The sequence below is a fragment of the Mirounga angustirostris genome, unplaced genomic scaffold, assembly GCF_029215605.1.
Source record: "Mirounga angustirostris isolate CCGP_5_RB_7025 unplaced genomic scaffold, mMirAng1.0.hap1 SCAF_1, whole genome shotgun sequence".
Classification (NCBI taxonomy): Eukaryota; Metazoa; Chordata; class Mammalia; order Carnivora; family Phocidae; genus Mirounga; species Mirounga angustirostris.
Genome location: NW_026991709.1, coordinates 154,474,511 through 154,494,164, shown reverse-complemented (window position 1 = coordinate 154,494,164; position 19,654 = coordinate 154,474,511). Strand labels below are relative to the sequence as shown.

Here is a 19,654-nt window from a genome sequence, read left to right as displayed (position 1 = left end):
AGACAAAGGGGAAGTCAGTTTTATTAGATTTCAGTAGGAAATTGGGGAAGATTGAACAAAAGTTCAAACTCAAATTCTTGTTCCAAAGAGACAAAGGGAAGGTCAGTTTTTATTAGATTTCAGTGGGAAATTGGGGAGGATTGCTTGAACAAAAGTTCATTGGAGAAGAACAAGAGTTTGAGTTTGTGTTGGTTTCTCATTGGCTGCAAGGAGTGGTTAGTCCATTGTTGCTGGGGCAAGGAGAGATCTTCCTTCTTTTCTTAAACGCAGGACGTAAAATTCCAATGTGAAAAATGTCCTCCTTAGTCAAAATAAGAATTATCTTCCTTCTTCCTGTTGGTTATGCAGGCTGCAATGAGTGCCACATGCATGAGAGCTCCCCATTCAGGGCTTCCCTACTCATTTAAAATGAGGTTTCCTTTACTTGTTTTCATAGGGACAAGGTGCATGCATACGCACAAGCCCTAACTTACCTGATGGGCAGTATTCCCTCTGAATGTAGACCTTTAGGTTACTGGCCTGCCTTGGTGGGGCCAGGAGGGCTGGCCAGGATACATCTAGTAAGATACTCCTGCGAGCCATTGTGGCTGGAGGAACCATGGGCTCTTCAGGCAGCAAGTCCAAATAAGGAATGACTGTCCCCAATTTGCAGCTGTTGCCTCAGGGTGTTGCTTGGGAGTCCCCTCCACACTGAACTTATGCAGGTGTTTGGGGTCCGGCCCCAGCTACACCAGCCAGGTGGGCCCTGGTTGCCTCAGACCAACTGAATGGCTTTGAACTTTGTACGCCTTGGCAGCACAGTTCAGGGTAGCTAGGATCCTAGAACTGGGCAAGAGTCGGGAGAGGCCAGGTCTCAAGAGTAGAATGTTGGGGGTCCATGGCATCTGTCTAATTCCAAGCCCTAACCCACACAAATGCACTTATTCCTTCTGAAGGCAAAGCTGGAGGAGTCTGGCCATGATAGGGCTGGGCAGACTGACTGGGGTAGCCTCCAATGAGAGACACCATGGAGACTTGATTACTATAAGCCCAAGACTCAATCAGGTGGCCAGTCTAAATGGGGACTAAGTGGGGACTGACTAAACAGCTGGTTTAAAGCTGCTACCTTGGAAAGATTTTCAGGCATGGGCTCTCTCCCTGCTGTAGAATATAAAGATGGTTAGTCACAGCCTGAGCTCCACGGGACCTGCAAGGCCCTGGCAGTCATAGGGCCAACTGACAAAGTACGGTCTGTACATGTGTGGGTCCACAGGTTAGGGTAGCCAGGAAACTGGAATGAGGCAAAGTCAGGTAAGACTGGGTTATAGGGTGGGGCTATGGTGAGTACCTCCTATCTTCCTACATCTAAGCCTTTACCTATACAAAAGTTCATATTCCCCCTGAAGGAAGAGTTGGAGGAATCTGGACTGCCTGGCCAGGGTGGGGCTGGGCCTGGGTTTCCTCCAGTGAGAGACACCTTGGAGCCTTGAAAGCTGGAGAAGCCAATACCTCATCAGGCAGCTAGTCCAAATGAGGACTGACTGTCACCAGTTTCAAGTTACCACCTTAGGAGGAGCTTTGCTCCCTCCGGCAGGATAGGCAGGTGTCTGGGGACCAGTTCTAGCTCCACAGGTCTGAAGGGCCCCAGCTTCCCAAGGCCAACTGGTGGAATATGTACTGTGCATGAATGGGATGCAGAGGTCAGGGTAGCCAGAGACCTGAAATGGGACAAGTGTCAGGAGAGGCTGGATCATGGCAGCAGGCTATTGGGGATATCTGGCATCTGCCTAATTTCAAGCCCTAATCTACACAAACACACATGTGGACACCAAGGGAAGGCCACCCCAAAATGTACCATTTTGGCATGTTGATTCTTTTGAATTAACATTACTTAAGAAACAGCCACTGCAAGAACACTCTGATCCTCCTTTGTCTCCAGAAAGCAGGAAATAAATCTCCCATGGGAAGGTACCCTTCCTGTATCAGGAGGTAAAATGACAATCTTATTACCAGAGACAGGGAATTCAGAGCCAAGAAGGCTGTATAAACAAACCTTGTTAGTAATAATTTACTAACCCCAGCCCAAATTCTCTTAGAATTCCTTACTAATTGAAACTTCTGTTTTCTTTATCCTGTCAATTCTTCACAGATTTATTGTTTGTCCAAAAAGTATAAAAGCTGCCTGCTTTGGTTATTTCTTTGGGTCTCAACTGTAATGTTTGGCCTCTGTACACATGTAATTAAACTTTGTTTGTTTGTTTTTTTCTCCTATTGATCTGTTTCATGTCAATTTAATTCTTACACCAGCTAGAAAAACCTTGAAGGCTAGACTAATATTTTTCCCCCCAACAGTTGGGAGGATAAACACTAACTGGTTGCACACTGCTGTAGCTGGGAAATCCTGGGACATCTCACAAAAGGCAGCAGAAGGTAAGAATCCCTGCCACATCAGCCTCCCAGGTGCCAGCCTGCAGGCCTAATGGAGCAAGAGTGGTGAGAGTCCTTTTTCTCTCACTTTCTAAATTTAGATTAGCAGAAGATAAATATTTGTGGAATAGTTGTTTGGGCTTAACAACACTGGTAAGTTATTGGTAGAGTACTCTTTGAGCCACCCATTTTCTCCCAGAGATGGTCACAGTTTTTCTTTTGTTGTTGTCTTTTGTACCATTTGTCATAAAAAGGAATTACCATAGGGAAAGACTGCAGGCATAAGCTCCATTAGCATGGTGTTTAAGCCAGCCTCACAAACTGGTGAGTTCATGGTAATCATGTGACTAGCATCTGTTTAGACAAACTTTGGTGTGGGTCCCCTACATAAAAGCCAGATGAGTTTTTTCTTTTCAGCTTGTTCTAAGTCCTAAATGCTTGGCTTTGTGATGGGTAGGAATATGCTCTCCAGTCTCCACCATCTGAAGGGTACACTTACTGGGGTGCACCTTGGTGTCCTGTCAAGTAGACTGGGGTGCCAAATCATTTACAAGCAGTACTGTCTCTGTCTGGCTGTGCCAGCTCTCAGGGGAGATTGTTATAAGAGATCTCAGCCCATAAAAGGCCTTTGTCCTCTTAGTCTTCATTGCTTGTTAGTGCTGGAAAAATCCCATTTCAGTATCACCTTCCTGGTGTCAAGTATTAGCAGGTCAGTGACCGGAAGCACCTCACATTTTTTTGTGGGAGACTGGAGATAGTGTTTTTTAACACTATCCTTACTGCCTGTGCAATGAAAACCTTTGCTCTCTTAGACTACTTTTGGGAGTAAACTTTTAAATCCAAGATTGTATCAACTATGCCCTCTCCAGGGATGCCTCTTGTGTCCATGATCTAAACCCGGAAAATTGTCTCAGGGTCTTTCCATTAAAAGGTTTTGAGTCATTATTGAAATTAATAAGATTCTACCTTTCAGTGGCCAGTTGATGGATCCTTTAAACTGGCTATATTGAAAGAAAAAAATTTCTTTACAGTTTGTCAAGTGTCATATTAGTATAATAAATAGCCTTTGGGTCTCCTGTGACAAGATGAAAAAACAAAAATTAGACTTAAGACCAAAATTAATGTCCACATCCAACATAAATTCCCCTTCTCAAAATCCAGCCCCATCCACCTGTTTTAATTTTCCTTTCCCTACTAGATTTACAGATAGCACTCCAGTCCAATCTCTAGGTTGAAGGTGTACAGGTTACTCATGGAAATGCTGAAAGTCTGAAAATGAATATAACAAAAGACACTGGCTGGAAGGCCCATTTTGCTCCTACTTCCCAGAGCTCTGTAATCAGGCTCTGCCAGCTTCAGGCTTTCCTACACAATGTTCTTTGCAAATGTATCCTAGACCCCCCACCACACAAACACACACACACACACACACACACATTTATGCCCTTGGACAAGAGCAGATATTTTAAATTATAAAGCCCCTTTACCACCACTTTCAAAATTTCCTACCAAATTTAGAATGGAATTAGAAAAATCAGTGACCATTCACAACACCCTCCTCACAGAGCAAAGAGGTGATCAAAATTTCTTGTAGGCCCTCCTACAAATGATTAGCAGAAGGGTGATGTTCAGGGACTAAGAGAAGCCGATGTCGAATTGTATATTCAGAAGACTTTTGCTAAAACACTGTATATAGATATTTCAAAGGCATAAATCTTTTAATTCCTATTTTAGTTAGAAATCTCTCTGATATAAAGAAGCAAGCTTAATTTAAAAGGTGGGTCAATCCCTTGATATCCAGGCTGTAATCCAGTTATTTGTGGGAATTAAAAACAACTTTTTTGTCTTGCAAATCTCTACAAAATCAGAAATGCAACTTTGGAAGTAGATCAAACCCACCTATCTACCAATCCCCAAACCTCACCTATTTTCTAAATGGTTATAGATATTATAAAATACCATAATATTGGGACAAAATTGTTCTGTACTTTAAAAGGGTAAATAGCAACTACCCTGAAATTCTTAGAAAAACTTACATATAAAATATTAATGAGAGAAATTGAAGATAACACACATGAATGAAAAGATAGTCCATGTTCATGTATTGGAAAAATCAATATTGTTAAAATGTCCATACTATCCAAAACAATCTACAGATTGATTGCAATACTTATCAAAATACCAACAGCATTTTTCACAGAACTAGAACAAGTAATATAAGATTTGTATGGAATCACAAAAGACATTGACTAGCCAAAGCAATCTTGAAAAAGAAGAACAAAACTGGAGGTATCCTAATCCCAGATTTCAAAATATACAACAAAGCTGTAGTAATCAAAACACTTTGGTACTGGCACAAAAATAGACACACAGATCAACAGAACAGAATAGAGACCCAAGAAATAAACCCACAATTATACAGACGATTAACCTTTGACAAAGGAGGCAAGAATATGCAATGGGACAAAGACAGTCTCTTCAACAAATGTTGCTGGGAAAACTGGACAGCAACATGCAAAAGAATGAAACTGAACCATTTTTTACACCATCCACAAAAACAAACTCAAAATGGATTAAAGACTTACATGTGAGACCTGACCATACTCCTACAAGAAAACAGGCAGTAATTTCTTTGACATCAGCCATAGAAACATTTTTCTAGAGATGTCTCCTCAGGCAAGAAAAACAAAAGCAAAAATAAATTATTGGGACTACACCAAAATAAAAAACTTTTATGCAGTAAAGGAAACCATCAACAAAACAAAAAGGCAACCTATTGAATGGGAGAAAACATTGACAAATGATATATCATATAAGGGGTTAATATCTGAAATATATAAAGAATTTATACAACTCAACACACACACACACACACACACACAAAAATCTGATTTTAAAATGGGTAAGGGTCCTAAATAGACATTTTCCCAAAGACATACAGATGGCCAACAGACACATGAAAAGATGCTCAACATCACTCATCATCAGAGAAATGCAAATCCAAACCACAATGAGATGTCACCTTATACCTGTCAGGATGGCTAGAAACAAAAAGACAAGAAACAAGTGTTGGTGACGATGTAGAGAAAAAGGAACTCTTGTGCACCTTTGGAGGGAAGGTAAATTGGTACAGCCACTGTGGAAAACAGTATGGAGGTTCCTCAAAAAATTAAAAATGGGGGCGCCTGGGTGGCTCAGTTGGTTAAGCGACTGCCTTCGGCTCCGGTCATGATCCCGGAGTCCCTGGATCGAGTGCCGCATCGGGCTCCCTGCTCGGCAGGGAGTCTGCTTCTCCCTCTGACCCTCCTCCCTCTTGTGCTCTCTGTCTCTCATTCTCTCTCTCAAATAAATAAATAAAATCTTTAAAAAAAAAATTAAAAATGGAAATACCAGAGAAAGAAAAATATCATATGATTTTATTCGTATATGGAATTTAAGGAACAACAACTCAGGCCCCACCCCCATCACTCCCTCCCCACCCCTAACTCTTAAACACGAGAACAAACTGGTGGTTGCCAGAGGGGAGGGTGGGAGAATGGGTGAAATAGGTGAAGGGGATTAAGAGTACACTTACCTATTTTTTTTTTTTTTAAGATTTTATTTATTTATTTGACAGAGAGAGAGATAGTGAGAGCAGGAACACAAGCAGGGGGAGTGGGAGAGGGAGAAGCAGGCTTCCTTCCAGCAGGGAGCCCAATGCGAGGCTCAATCCCAGAACCCCAGGATCTTGACCTGAGCCAAAGGCAGATGCCCAACAACTGAGCCACGCAGGTGCCCCAAGAGTACACTTATCTTGATGAGCACTGAGAAATGTATGGAATTCTTGAATTGTTATAGAATGAATTTGGAAGCTTTTCTTCCTTTTCTATTTTTTGAAATAGTTTGAGAAGAAGAGATATTAATTCTTCCTTAAAAGTCTGGTAGACTTCACCTATGAAGCCATCTGGTCCTGGACTTTGTTGGGAGTTTTTTGATTACTAATTCAATTTCATTGCTGGTAATCGGTCTGTTCAAATTTGCAATTTCTCCCTGATTCGGTTTTGGGAAATTATATGTTTCTAGAAATTTATCCTTTTCTTCTAGGTTGTCCAGTTAATTGTTGGCATATAATTTTTCATAATATTCTCTTACAATCCTTTGTATTGCTGTGGTGTTTGTTGTTATTTCTCCTCTTTCACTTCTGATTTTGAGTCCTCTTTTTTTCTTCTTCTTTTTTTTCTTTTTCTGAATAAAGGTTTATCAATTTGTTGATCTGCTCAAGAACCAGCTCCTGGCTTCATTGACCTATTCTATTGTTTGTTTAGTTTCTATTTCTTTTATTTCTGCTCTAATCTTTACTATTTCCTTCTACTGGTTTTGGGTTTTGTTTGTTCTTTTTCTAGCTCCTTAGCTTAGGCTAGATTTTTCTTGCTTCTTGAACTATGCCTATAGTGCTATAAAATTCCCTCTTAGAACCACCTTTGCTACATCCCAAAGATTTGGGGTCATTGTGTTTTCATTTTCATTTGTCTCCATGTATTTTTTTTTTTTCTATTTCCTTTTTGATTTCTTGGTTGACCCATTTACTGCTTGGTAGTGTGTTATTTAACTTCCGTATACTTGTGCTCTTTCCAGATTTTTTCTTGTGGTTGATTTCTAGTTTCATAGTGTTGTGGTCAGAAAAGATGCTATGCAGGCTCTGACTTCAGTCTTTATGAATATGTTGAGACTTGTTTTGTGGCCTAATATGTAATCTATTTTGGAGAATGGTCTGTGCACTTGAAAAGAATGGTCTGTGCTGTTTTAGGATGGAATGTTCTGAATATATCTGTTAGATCCATCTGGTTCAATGTGTCATTCAAAGCCATTGTTTCCTTGTTGATTTTCTGTTTGGATGATCTATCCATTGATGTAAGTGGGGTATTCAAGTCCCCTACTATTATTGTATTACTATAATTACTTCCTTTATGTTTGTTATAAACTGCTTTATATATTTGAGTGCTCCATGTTGGGTGCATAAATATTTACAATTGTTAGCTCTTGTTGGATTGTTCCCTTTGTGATTATATAGTGTCCTTTATTTCTTGTTATAGTCTTTATTTTAAAGTCTATTTTGTCTGATCAAGTATTGCTACCCTGGTTTTCTTTTTACTTCCATTTGCATGATAAATGTTTTTCCAACCTTTCACTTGCAATCTCCCTGTGTCTTTAGGTCTGGGATGAGTCTCTCGTAGGCAGCATATAAATGGGTCTTGGTTTGTTTCTTTCTTTTTTTTTTTTTTTCTTAAGATCTTATCTTTAAGTAATCTCTACACCCAACATGGGGCTCAAACTCACAACCCCAAGATCAAGAGTTACATGCTCTACTGACTGAGCCTGCCAGGCACCCCATGGGTCTTGCTTTTTTATCCATTCTGTCACACTATGTCTTTTGATTGTTTAGTCCATTTACATTCAAAGTAATTACTGATAGGTGTGTACTGATCGCCATTCTGTTACTTGTTTAATGGTTGTTTTTTAGTTTTTTCCATTCTCCCTTGCTCTCATCTCTCACAGTTTGTTGGCTTTCTTTAGTAATATACTTGGATTCATTTCTCTTTATTTTATGTGTATCTATTACTGGTTTTTGATTTGTGGTTACCATTCAGTTTGTATATAACATCTTCTGCAGTCTATATTAAGTTGATGGTCACTTAAGTTTGAACCCATTCTTTACTCTTCACCCCTCCACACACATATTAGGTGTATGGTGTCATGCTTTACATCATTTTATTTTGTGAATCTCTTGACATTTTTATGGATATACTTATTTTTACTGCTTTTGTGCTTCCTGCTTTTCTTAGTCCGACTTATGGTCTTTCCTTTCCACTCAAGGAGGCCCCCTTAACATTTCTTTTTTTTTTTTTTAGATTTTATTTATTTATTTGAGAGAGAGAGAATGAGAGAGAGAGCATGAGAGGGAGGAGGGTCAGAGGGAGAAGCAGACTCCCTGCTCAGCAGGGAGCCCGACGCGGGACTCGATCCCGGGACTCCAGGATCATGACCTGAGCCGAAGGCAGTCGCCTAACCAACTGAGCCACCCAGGTGCCCGTGGCCCCCTTAACATTTCTTATGGGGCAGGCTTAGTGGTCTTGAATTCCTTTAACTTTTGTTTGTCTGGAAAATTCTTTATTTCTCCTTCTATTCTGAATGATAGCCTTGCCGGATAGAGTATTCTTGGCTGCAGGTTTTTTTTTCTTTCAGTACTTTGAATATATCATGCCACTCTCTTCTGGCCTGTAAAGTTTCTGCTAAAAAAAATCAGCTAATGGCCTTATGGGGTTTCCCTTGTAGTAACTGTTTTCTTTTCTCTCGCTGCTTTTAAATTTCTCTTTATCATTACTTTTTGTGGGGCACCTGGGCTGGCTTGGTCAGTAGAGCACATGACTCTTGATCTCAGAGTTATGAATTCAAGCCCTACCTTGGGTGTAGAGATTACTTTTTTAAAAAGGCAAAAGGACTATATCACTACTTTTTGCAATTTTAATTACTGTATGTCTTGGTGTAGACCTCTTGGGTTGACTTTGTTGGGGGCTCTCTGTGCCTCCTGGAACTGGATTTCTGTTTCATTCCCCAGATTCAGGAAGTTGTCAGCTATTATTTCTTCAGATACATTTTCTGTGCCCTTTTCTCTCTCTTCTCCTTCTGAGATCCCTATAATGTTGAATTTTATCATGCTTAATGGTGTCACTGAGTTTTCTCTAAGTTATTCTTTTCCCTCTCTCCTGTTCGCCTTGATTGCTTTCCATTACTCCGTCCTCCAGGTCACTGATCTGTTCTTCTGCTTCCTCTAGTCTACTATTTATTCCATCTACTTTATTTTTAATTTCAGTTTCTTTCCTTTCCTTTTCTTTTTTTAAGTAGGCTCCACGCCTATTAGGGGCTTGAACTCATGACCCTGAGATCAAGCATCACAGGGTCTACCAACTGAGCCAGCTGGGAACCCTAGGTTATTTTTTTTTTTTTTAAGATTTCATTTATTTGAGGTACCTGGGTGGCTCAGTCAGTTAAGCATCTGACTTTGGTTCAGGTCATGATCTCAGGGTCCTGGGATTGAACCCCCATTGGGCTCCCCACTCAGCAGAGAGTCTTCTCCATCTCTCTCTGCCCCTTCCCCTGCTTATACTGTCTCTGTCTCTCTCTCAAATAAATTTTTTTTTAAATCTTTTTTTAGTATTGTTATTTTATTTATTTTATTTTTATTATATTATTTTATTATTATTATTATATTATGAGAGAGAGAGAGAGAGCAGGGGGAGGAGTAGAGGGAGAGGGACAAGCAGACTCCGTGTTAAGCACAGAGCCAGACACGGGGCTCAGTCCCATGACACTGAGATTGTGACCTGAGACAAAATCAATAGTTGGATGATTAACTGACTGAGCCACCCAGGTGCCCCCCCCCAATTTATTTTTAATTTCAATTATTAAGTTCTTCATCTCTGATTGGTTCTTTTTTATGTTTTCTCTTTGTTAAGGGTCTCACCGAGGCCCTCCACTCTTCTCAAGTCCAGTGAGTAAAGTGAGCTTACTTTAAAGTAAGCCCTGCTAATTATAAGAAGTGGTGAAATTCAGGTCCTTGGGTTTTCAAAAACAAATGTTCTAGGGATTGGTCTTCCCCATTCGGACTCCCTGGTATAAGTCTGCTTCTCTCCCATCTCTGTACCAGCAGCTCCCTCCCTCCCATGAACAGCTGCAGGGGCCGTTTACTCCCAACCGTGTTTCTGCCCTTCCTACCCTCTTCCATATGCCCACTTCGCTGTGAAGAATCTGTCCTGCCAGTCTCAGTGTCATTTTCTGGGTTATTTACACTCATATGGCTGTTATCTAGTTATATCTGAGGGACAAAATGAGCATAGGGCTCTCCTGCTCTGCCATCTTCCCTGGAAGTCTTGTAATTATTATTATCTTGAAGCACTGACTGTCACAGAAATAACCAAACTTACTTGTCAGTTGCATTGTAATGAACTCCCCTCAGATCTTTAACCATGGGAATTTTAAGTCTTTTATCATTTACGGGCAGTTTTATTTTTACTCAGATGCTTTTACAAAAGTGTTCCTGCAAAAAGCTTCATCGTCAAGGAGATTCATGGAAAAGACTCTAGCATACAGTTTTATGATAATTTTGAGGTCATAAAACTAAACTGGCTAAATATTTCCAGAACTCATGGAAAAACTGGATTCAAGCAAAACAAGAATTAATTACATGGGACTGAATAAACTGAAGAGGGTGATTATAATTTTTATAACTTTTGTTTGAACATTGCTGATTTTTAAAAATATTTTCTTTTTCCAGATGTAAAGAAACCTTTTCTCCGAAGCATTTACCTTTTCTTCCCCCTACCTGATCCCTTCAGAATTCAGAAACTCTCAGGAAATGTTCTTATATTTTCATGGCCGTCTATTTATTTGCATAAGTTCAGTAAGAATCTGTTTTCCTCATAACAGGAACATTGGAAACATTAGTTATAACACCAAGGCTTTGACTGAAATGTCACATTTAGAGAAACTTGCATAGACTCCAGATATGACCAGACCGCTTCAAGGAGCTCAGGTTGACTTTATGGAGCCAATAAAGCTTTTTGGAAAAACAGCCTGATACCTTGCTTACAAGATTCCCAGCAGCCTTACCAGGTAAGCAAAGGAAGTTACTTCCTGGCAGGTGCTAGAATCTCAGGATATTTGGGGGACTCAAGAAGAGAGAAAAGTAACCCAAATCTATAGGAATTGCAGGCAAATCTGATGGCAAATATTTGGCTTGGCTTCTTAGCCTCAGAAGTTAAACGTTCAATCTGGAGATTCCTTATGAAAAGTAACAGTAAAGCAGATTTAAAAGAGCCTGTAAGATCAATCACTATTCTCCTGCACTTATGTAAATAATCAGGCCTCGTCCATTAAAACTTAGCTTATTTTAATTACAAATTAATCTCATTTTGGCTAACTTTGTAAACAAGGGTGACTTTAGAGAGAAAAATTATGTTTCACTAACACAATTTTGTGATTCCAGTTCTGTTCATTTGTCTTTAAGATTTTGTTTACTGCCTATAAACTAGACTAGATCCTGAATTTTTCTAGTTTCCTCCAATGTCTGGGTACAACTCTGAAAACTAACATTTCCAATTTTCTCCTATCCTTTTGACTTGGGATCATGGAAAACTAAAACTGCCTTTTTTTTTTTTTTAAGATTTTATTTATTTATTTGAGAGACAGAGAGAGCATAAGCAAGGGGAGAGACAGAGGGAGAAGCAGGCTCCCTGCTAAGCAAGGAGCCTGATGTGGGGCTCGATCCCAGGACCCTGGGACCATGACCTGAGCCACAGGTAGACACTTAACCAACTGAGCCACCCAGGCACCCCTGCCTTTTTTCTTTTTTTTTTTTTAAGCCCTGCAAACTGAATATGAATGATCTGATGGGAAATCACCACAATAGCTCACATATAGACAGTCTTTGTGCCTATTGCTCTCTGGTCATGCAAAAGGGTCACCAGACACATTTAAATTACAAACCAGGGGACACCTGGCTGACTCAGTCAGCAGAGCATGCAACTCTTGATCTTGAGGTCATGAATTCAAGCCCCACACTGGGTACAGAGTTTACTTTAAAAATAAATAAATTACAAACCAGGAAAATCTGTGAGATTGCAGCTGCCTGTTCTCACACATTCTGAAGATGCTTCAAGTCTGACATCTCTATGGTTGGTTGTGGATGGGCCAAGCTCCACAGGCCTAGAGGGTCCCTGCTGCTCAAGGCCTAGAGGGTCCCTGCTGCCCAAGGCTAGCTGACCAAGTATGTTCTGTGCATATACAGGTCATGCAGGTCAGGTTAGGCAGGAACCTGGAATGGGGCAAGTATCCAGAGAAGGTGGATCATGGAAGCGAGCTCTTGGAGGTTTATGCCATCTGCCTAATTCCAAGCCTTAACCTACACACATATTGCCCTGAATGTAAAGCTGCAGGAATCTGGACTGCCTTGTCAGGGCAAAGCTGGGAAGACTGCCGGGTATCTTCCAATAACATACAGATGGGAGCCTGGAGAAGTTCTGGACCTCATCAGCCAGCCAGTCCAAATGGGGACTGCCTTTTGCCAGGTTAAAGCTGCCACCTCAGAAAGATTTTTAGGGAAAGCTCTGTGTACCCTGAAACTGTTCAGGGTTTGGGGTTCGGCCAGAGCTCTATGGGCCTAGAGTATTCCCTATAGCCCAAGGCCAACTGACATGGGTCAAACTATGCATGTGCAGACCGCACAGGTCAGGGCAGCCAGGGACCTGGGACAAGGCAATGTCCAGTGAAGCCAGGTCACAGGAGGTGAATATTGGGGGGTGCTTGGCGTCCTTTTACTTTCAAGCCTTAACCTTCATAATTGTGCACATTGTTGTTGTTGTTATGTACCTTTATAGGACTTGGTACTCAGGAGAGACGGTTTAGCCCACTGAGGGCTGATGTCTCTCTGCCAGTGTCAGAGTTAAAGTCCCGCATTGCCAGAGCACGTTGCTAGGGAACACGGGTGCTGGTGATGATGGGCAAGGGGACATTTTTTGAGGTGTATGGCTTTCACCACTACCAATAAGAGTTACCTTTACTGTGCCAAGAACTAATTACCTCAAGGCCTCTGGAGAGCTATTTTAGATCAGCAAAGTGGAGCCTTGCCCAAACAGAACACTCTCGTATGCTCCTCACAAGTCCCAGTGTTCAGAATCTGCATGTCCCCTTGTCATAGGGCTTCTTCTTATGTCTTCGTTGATGAGTCCCCAGCGAGGCCCCTCAGCAGTGGGGCTACTGAATTCTTATGGGTGAGAACAGATGAGACAGAACTTAACTTCACTCTTACATCAAAACATGACTTCTAAATATTTTTTTATGTCTTTGTCATAAACAGGTGCATCTCCAGTCATTTCAAATCAGGACATGGCAATCCACCCCGTCACTTCAAATCACTCACACACCATTTAATACTAAAGCTTAATGCCCTGTACAAATCCAAGTTCACAAAAACATCAATCCACCCTGTGATTCTACCTCACTTACAATCTTGATCACACACACTCAATCACATTTTTTATTTCTCCTTTGCACATTCTTTTACACCATACTTTCATCACCAATTTAAGCAAGCATATTCCTAATATTATCAACATAAGCATAACAAAGAAGGCTCCAATAAGGTACCATATCTAATCACCAACTGACCACAAGTTAACCTTCTTAAACCACTCAGTTCAACTTCCTTAACAATTACATTTCCAACGAAAGAGAATTTTTATAAAGCTCCGGTGGTTACAAGCTTGCACAGTGCTATCAAGCACACGTTCGACTGCCATAACATCAGGATTCAAAACATCAGAATTCAAGGCTGTTGTTATTTTAGGGAATGCATGTTTTTGTGTTTTTAACATCTGCAAAGTTATTTTGACTTTATCAGTATTATCTTCCAAATGTTTCTTTTCTTAAGTTTTCTAATGTATGATTTACATTTGTTAGATTTAGTTTAGGAGGTTCGATGTGAAATAGTTCTCTGGTTATTTTAATGATTCCTTTATCTTCTATTGACCTTGAGTAATATCTTTTTCCCTCTATCGTCACATGTGTTACCTGTTTTATTTTTATACATGCCATCATGTTGTGTTTCTTATTTTCCCCTTGAGTCCAAAAGGTTATGATGTGGGGTTTGGCCTAGAGTCTACTATCCTGGTCCAATTTCCCATATCATATATAACTCATGGAGGAGGCCCCAAGGCCATAGTCACAGATACTTGTACTATCGGTGTAGCTATAGCAAAGGTATTTTGATTTTGTTCCACCCACATACCCTTAGGAACATATTTTCCTTCTATCATAAGTATTGCCCTGACATTATAGCCAGTCTAAGAGTATTCGACATACCAACTGTTCTTAACTGCAACAACTAACAATCTATAGTTAAACAACTTTTATGCCATTTTATAGTATCTTTTTAGTGTTTTCTCCACCTGCTTTGTGTCAAATTTCCATTGCTCTGTTCACTTCTATGTCAAATTCAGTTGTGGTTTGTAATGTACTACTGATTTTATTTCTCCATGTACCCAACCATGACAATGCTGCCAGGGCATGTGTGTTAAATTGAGACTGTTTGATTTCAAACATTTTTAAATGTTTAATATGTTTAATATGACCCCATGGACTTGGAATTGAGAAAACGTGGCTGCCCTTGTTCCTTCAGTTAATCCCCCTACCAGTCCAACAATGACCTGTAAAAGTTTCCTTCATTTTAGCAAATCTGATTTGGGCATAGGTTGTAAATTGGGCATAAACGAAGATGGATAAAACTGAGCACAGTTTGGCAATCAATATATATCTGGCTTGAAAGTCCTTTGTGTTAAATTTCAAGATATAGGCTACTATTATAAGTTTTAATATGATCAAGAGTGGTTTTATTAACATAGGATCCCATATCCTAGGGACAGACATGTGTGGTATGAGATTGTAGCCTGATGTATACCATCAAAGGTAATGATAGGTGTTAGATGCTAAGTTTCCTGTGTCCTCTCTACACCTTCCAAGGTGTCCCTGTTCTTATAAGGTCTGGACATAGTGCCTGTGAGTCTATTGTTCATTTTCTAATAGGTGAAAATGGATTAAACAGGGCAAGTTGAAAGTGTAGTAAAGGGTCAATTTTTTGCCTATTTATATTTAAAGATATAATTGCCCTTTCTGTATTTTTTACAATAAATAGCTGCTTTTTTTACAACTAAATGCTAGCACGCAAAATGAATCCGAAATTAAATTGGTGTTATATTCACAGAGTCTCTGCCGTGTATTCGGTGCTGCACTTAATTCAGTAATATAAGGGAAAAGTACAAAAGTCAGTACCTGGTTGTCTTTTATGCTGGGTTATAGAAGAGCCAGTTAGTAGTTCAGGCTGATCTTTATCTTCCAAGTCAATGTCTAACAGAGGGTGTGGTTTGAGATCTTTGTTTTTCTTGCAGATATTGACGTGGAGGTTTCCACTGCTTCAGCAGCTTCCTTAATGTTTGGTTTCTCCACTGACTGGAAGGTTTCCCAGTGAGTAGATGGTGCAGATAGCAAAGGTGGGGTGGACGGGTGGGGCTTGGTGCTGCTGGTGATGTTGGTGAGTCTGTTGAGCCCTCGGTTGCAATAAGGTGGCCAGGATAACGATCTGTGGAGGAAGTAGAAGATGTCATGGACAGTGGAGTTGTATCTAGACTAGAAGGTGGAATTCCAATTTGGAGTGGTTGGCACCCCTGCTGTTGCTGGAGCTGTCAGAAGAGCGTCCATGGCTGCAATGAGTATGGTCTCCAATAGTGAGCAATAGGCAAAATAGTATGTCCAGCAAGCAGCATGCTGCACTGACCCATTTAGGAATATGGACAGGGTAAAGATGCACAATGGAGTCATGCTTGCAACAGAAAGATAGTGTCCTATAAAACTTCAATTGTTTCCTGTTGTTGTTCTTGCCACTCAAGGAAATCTAGGGTTATTAGGGCCATTAGTGCTATTATTGGCCCAAGCATAATTGTCCTGCGTCATATTAGGTATCTACTGCTGATGCAATAAAAGATGGTGTTCTCCATGCCTGAAATTTTTATAGAGACAGCATATTATTTTCTTTAATTTGATGTAATGTACCTTTTCTTCAGTCACTCAGTAGGATTTATTAGTGGCAGATGTTATAGCTGCCCCAGAACTGTATGTATATCATTGTTTTTTAATTAGTACTTTTCCTTTTAATTTAGATGTTGGGCTGTTGCTAGTGCTAGTTCTCATCTTTGTGGGTGCCTGCAACATTCATTCAATGGAAGTTTTCCATCCTTTCTATATCTGTGGTTCAGAGATCTTGCCACCTCCCAGATTGCTTCAGTTCAAGTTTTACATCTAGATTGCTCGTAAGCAATTTCAGTTTTCGCTTGAGTCAGCCACTAGAGCTTTCAGTTGATCTAAGGTGGTTTGTTGTAAGGTAAGTGGAAGTCCCATGTTATGCCCTGTTTCTTAGCCCATTCTTCTATTAAATTTCCCATGAAGTGGGTGCCCTGAGCTGATTATATGATGGTTGGGATACCATAACAAGCAATCTAGATTTCCAATTTTCTGATGGTGGAATTTTTTATCATCTTTCCAGCAAAGATAGGAGAATCCTCTTCCTGACCATGTGTCTACAACGGTGCATACATATAATTTATTCTCTGATATAGGCAAGGGTCCTATACGATCAATTTGTATAATTTAGAAGAGTGTGTCAGCTTTGACCTTATCTGGAGTATTCATTAATGCTTTAAAATTTGAGCAATTCTCCCATTTCTTAATTTGAAATTGGAGGTGTTTGGTAGGGATGTGCATATTTCCTTTCTCTAACCATGCTGTAGTGCCCGTGTGACAGCATGACCTGTTTGGTGATGTGCCCATGCAATGATCCTATCGTGGCCTATCTGTGTGTTCAGGTTTTACGTTCCATTGTTCTTCTGGTTTATAGCATGGTTTTGCTTTGAATTGGTTTCCTCCTTATCCATGAGGCACTGTGTTTTTAGTTAAATTTAAGGAATCTGACTTTTAGTTTTTCTTAGTGAGTTTATCTACCTAGTTATTAAATTTGGTTACTTCAGAGTTGTCTTTTTGATGTGCAGGGACATGTCTGATGAATATGGAGATGTCAGCCAGGGCTATTTTCTGCTACATGTCCTCACCCCATATGTTCTGATTTCCCGTTTTCCAGTCATCTCTGCCTCCTCCATGGTCCCAACCAAAGAGCTATTCCATTAGCTACTACCCAAGAATCTGAGAAAAGATAGACCTCATTCTGATTTTCCTCAACAGACTGTTAAGTCACCCATTTTATGGTTATTTGTTCAGCATATTGTACCGATTCTCCTGAGACTGATTTTGTCAGTGTTAGAACACGAACCTCAAGGCTACCTGCTAACTACTCTGGATGGCGTCATGGAGGCTGATCCTTTGTAAACCATGCATTGTTGAGTGCCACAGTCCAGGGTGGTCCCCACTGTCCTACTGCTCCAGCTTGGATAGGCTCATCCCTCAGAAATTCTGGCAAGTCTTCTGTTGGCATTGATGATATTTTCTTACTTCACGCAGAAGGTCAATCCTCCTTCTGTAATACCCACTCAGAAACTTGCCATTTCCATGTTAGGACTTTATGGTCAAGAATAGTCCCCCTCTGTTTGTCAGGGGTTTGCTTAACCTGCTCCAGAATAAGCTGTTGGAGTTTAAGTATCATTGGTTTATTTTCTGTTAGTGGCCCTGTATTCTGTAGGTGTGCCCAGATGAATCTTTCAGTTGGTTGATATCTGTTCTCAGCCACAGGAACTTCTTAGTCCAAAATGCATCCGGGTAAAAAATTGGGGTCCTGTGGTGCTTTAGTCCATGGTGAGTGTGTTGCGAACCTTTGTGAGTATAATTACTCTAGTTTATGTCGAGAGTCCTACTTATTAGGTGGTGCCAGTGTATTTAAGTTTCTGGCAGCATTTTTCAAATAGAGGCATCCCTTGAATCTCTGTCCATCTAAATTCCCTACTTTTCCTAGTTATTTCATAAATACGTCTTAATATGACCCCCATATGTGGTATGTGCTATTTCCAGTATCCAAACACTGCTATCCTTTTCTGAGCTTCTTTTGTAGTAGAAGTTGGTATGCAATCTGTTTCATTTATTATTTTTTATTATTTGGTCTGGTATTTTTCTGCCTTTAGGGGACCAAATTATTGGGGGACAGATTTTACTGTAGTTTGGAGTCCTTGGCCCTTACTTGGGTTGATTGTCCATCCTGTGAGTGTAAGGAATTCAATAAACTCAATTTTGACCCTAGTCTGTTCTTCCAAGGAATCACCAGAAATAAGGATGTCATCAGGATAGGAAATACTGGTTTGTGTGTGTGCTGTTCTCATCCAAGGCCTGGATGTCCTATGCTGGGTTGTGGGCTGTTAAGCTGTCGTTGTGGCAACCTAGTGAACTGCTATTGTCTGCCTTCCCGTGTGAATGCAGTCATGGGTTGGCTCTCCTGGTTAACTGAAATAGCAAAGAACATGTCACCTAAGTCTATCACTCTGTAGTAAGTTCCAGGTCCAGTGGTGATACTGTTTATGACAGGCCTGCATCTGGGGGTGCTCCCTCAATTTGGGGAGAGTGTTTAAGTTCCTGTAATCTACTGTAAATCTACAGGACCCGTCTGGCTTTTTAATAGGTCAGATTGGGTTATTGTATGGTGAAATAGTAAGCACAATACTAAATTCCTTTAGGAGTTTCTGAATGTTTTCTTCGAGTATGTTCTATTACATCCATTCCAGGAATGTTTCCCAAATTAGGACCTCTAAGGCATTTAGCTTTAATGGGTGACCTGTCATCAGTTGTTAGGAAGCTATGGCCCATGTCCTTGGGGTCAAGTTTCTCCTAATCCTTCAATTAGTCCCTTTTTATTATTAAAGGTTTCTAAATTAGTAGAATATCCTTGCATCACTGTTACTTGGGAACCTGTATCTAACAACATGTTCGTATACATAGTATTTTTAGTTACAAATGGGGTTTCTATTGATATGGCCAGCATAACATGGGCAAATGCCTCCTTTGGCTGTCAGGGGCTTGTCTGTTAATGGGATTAGGTTTTATAAAGGGGTCAGTGTTTATGGTAAAGGAATTAGTGGGTCTATATGTGGGTTTATTTTCTGTAGGTCTATTTACTCTCAAATGTTAGTCGTTTCCGTTTCTCTGTCGCCTACATAGTTTCTGGGGTTTCTATTTTGATAATTTGTTATGAAGAGTGGTAGTGTAAATCTTTGTGGGCTGTTTTGATTGGGGCTATTTACATGAGGTGTAGGCCTGCTTTGCGTCTATACGTGGGTGTTACCTTGCCTTACTTCCTCAGCTGTTCTTACCAAGTCAACCAGTTCCGTGTTGCTGGTGCCTGCAAACACTAAATAATTTATGCTCTGTCCTGGGAGCGGGGGGGTGTGGGGTGCAGCTTTTAGCCTCACCTTTTAATTTGTTCTCTTGTTTTCATATGCAGAGGTGAGTGTCCCCTATCGTGTGTAGTCCCTACTCTGTGAGCTGGCCTTAGGCTCCAGGGGCCACTCCAGGCCTGTGCAGCTCAGATAAAACTCTGACCACCTGACCAGCCTCAGGGTAGAGACAGCCCCCACTCTGAAAGCTTTCTGATGCTCCATTTTTAGCTGGGGCCTTTCTGTCTCCATTTGGACTGGTTGCCTCGATGGGATCCTGGGCTTCTCCAGCAGTC

The 19,654-nt window shown here is 40.6% G+C and overlaps 1 long non-coding RNA gene across 1 annotated transcript in view; it reads right to left on the bottom strand.

Moving 5' to 3' along the window:
• Window positions 1-19,654, bottom strand: part of LOC123863978 (uncharacterized) — a 73,067-nt gene that overhangs the window by 47,330 nt on the left and 6,083 nt on the right. The window contains exon 3 of the long non-coding RNA XR_006795689.3: window positions 15,268-15,574. This is a non-coding gene — a long non-coding RNA (uncharacterized LOC123863978). The remainder of the gene's footprint in view (window positions 1-15,267; window positions 15,575-19,654) is intronic.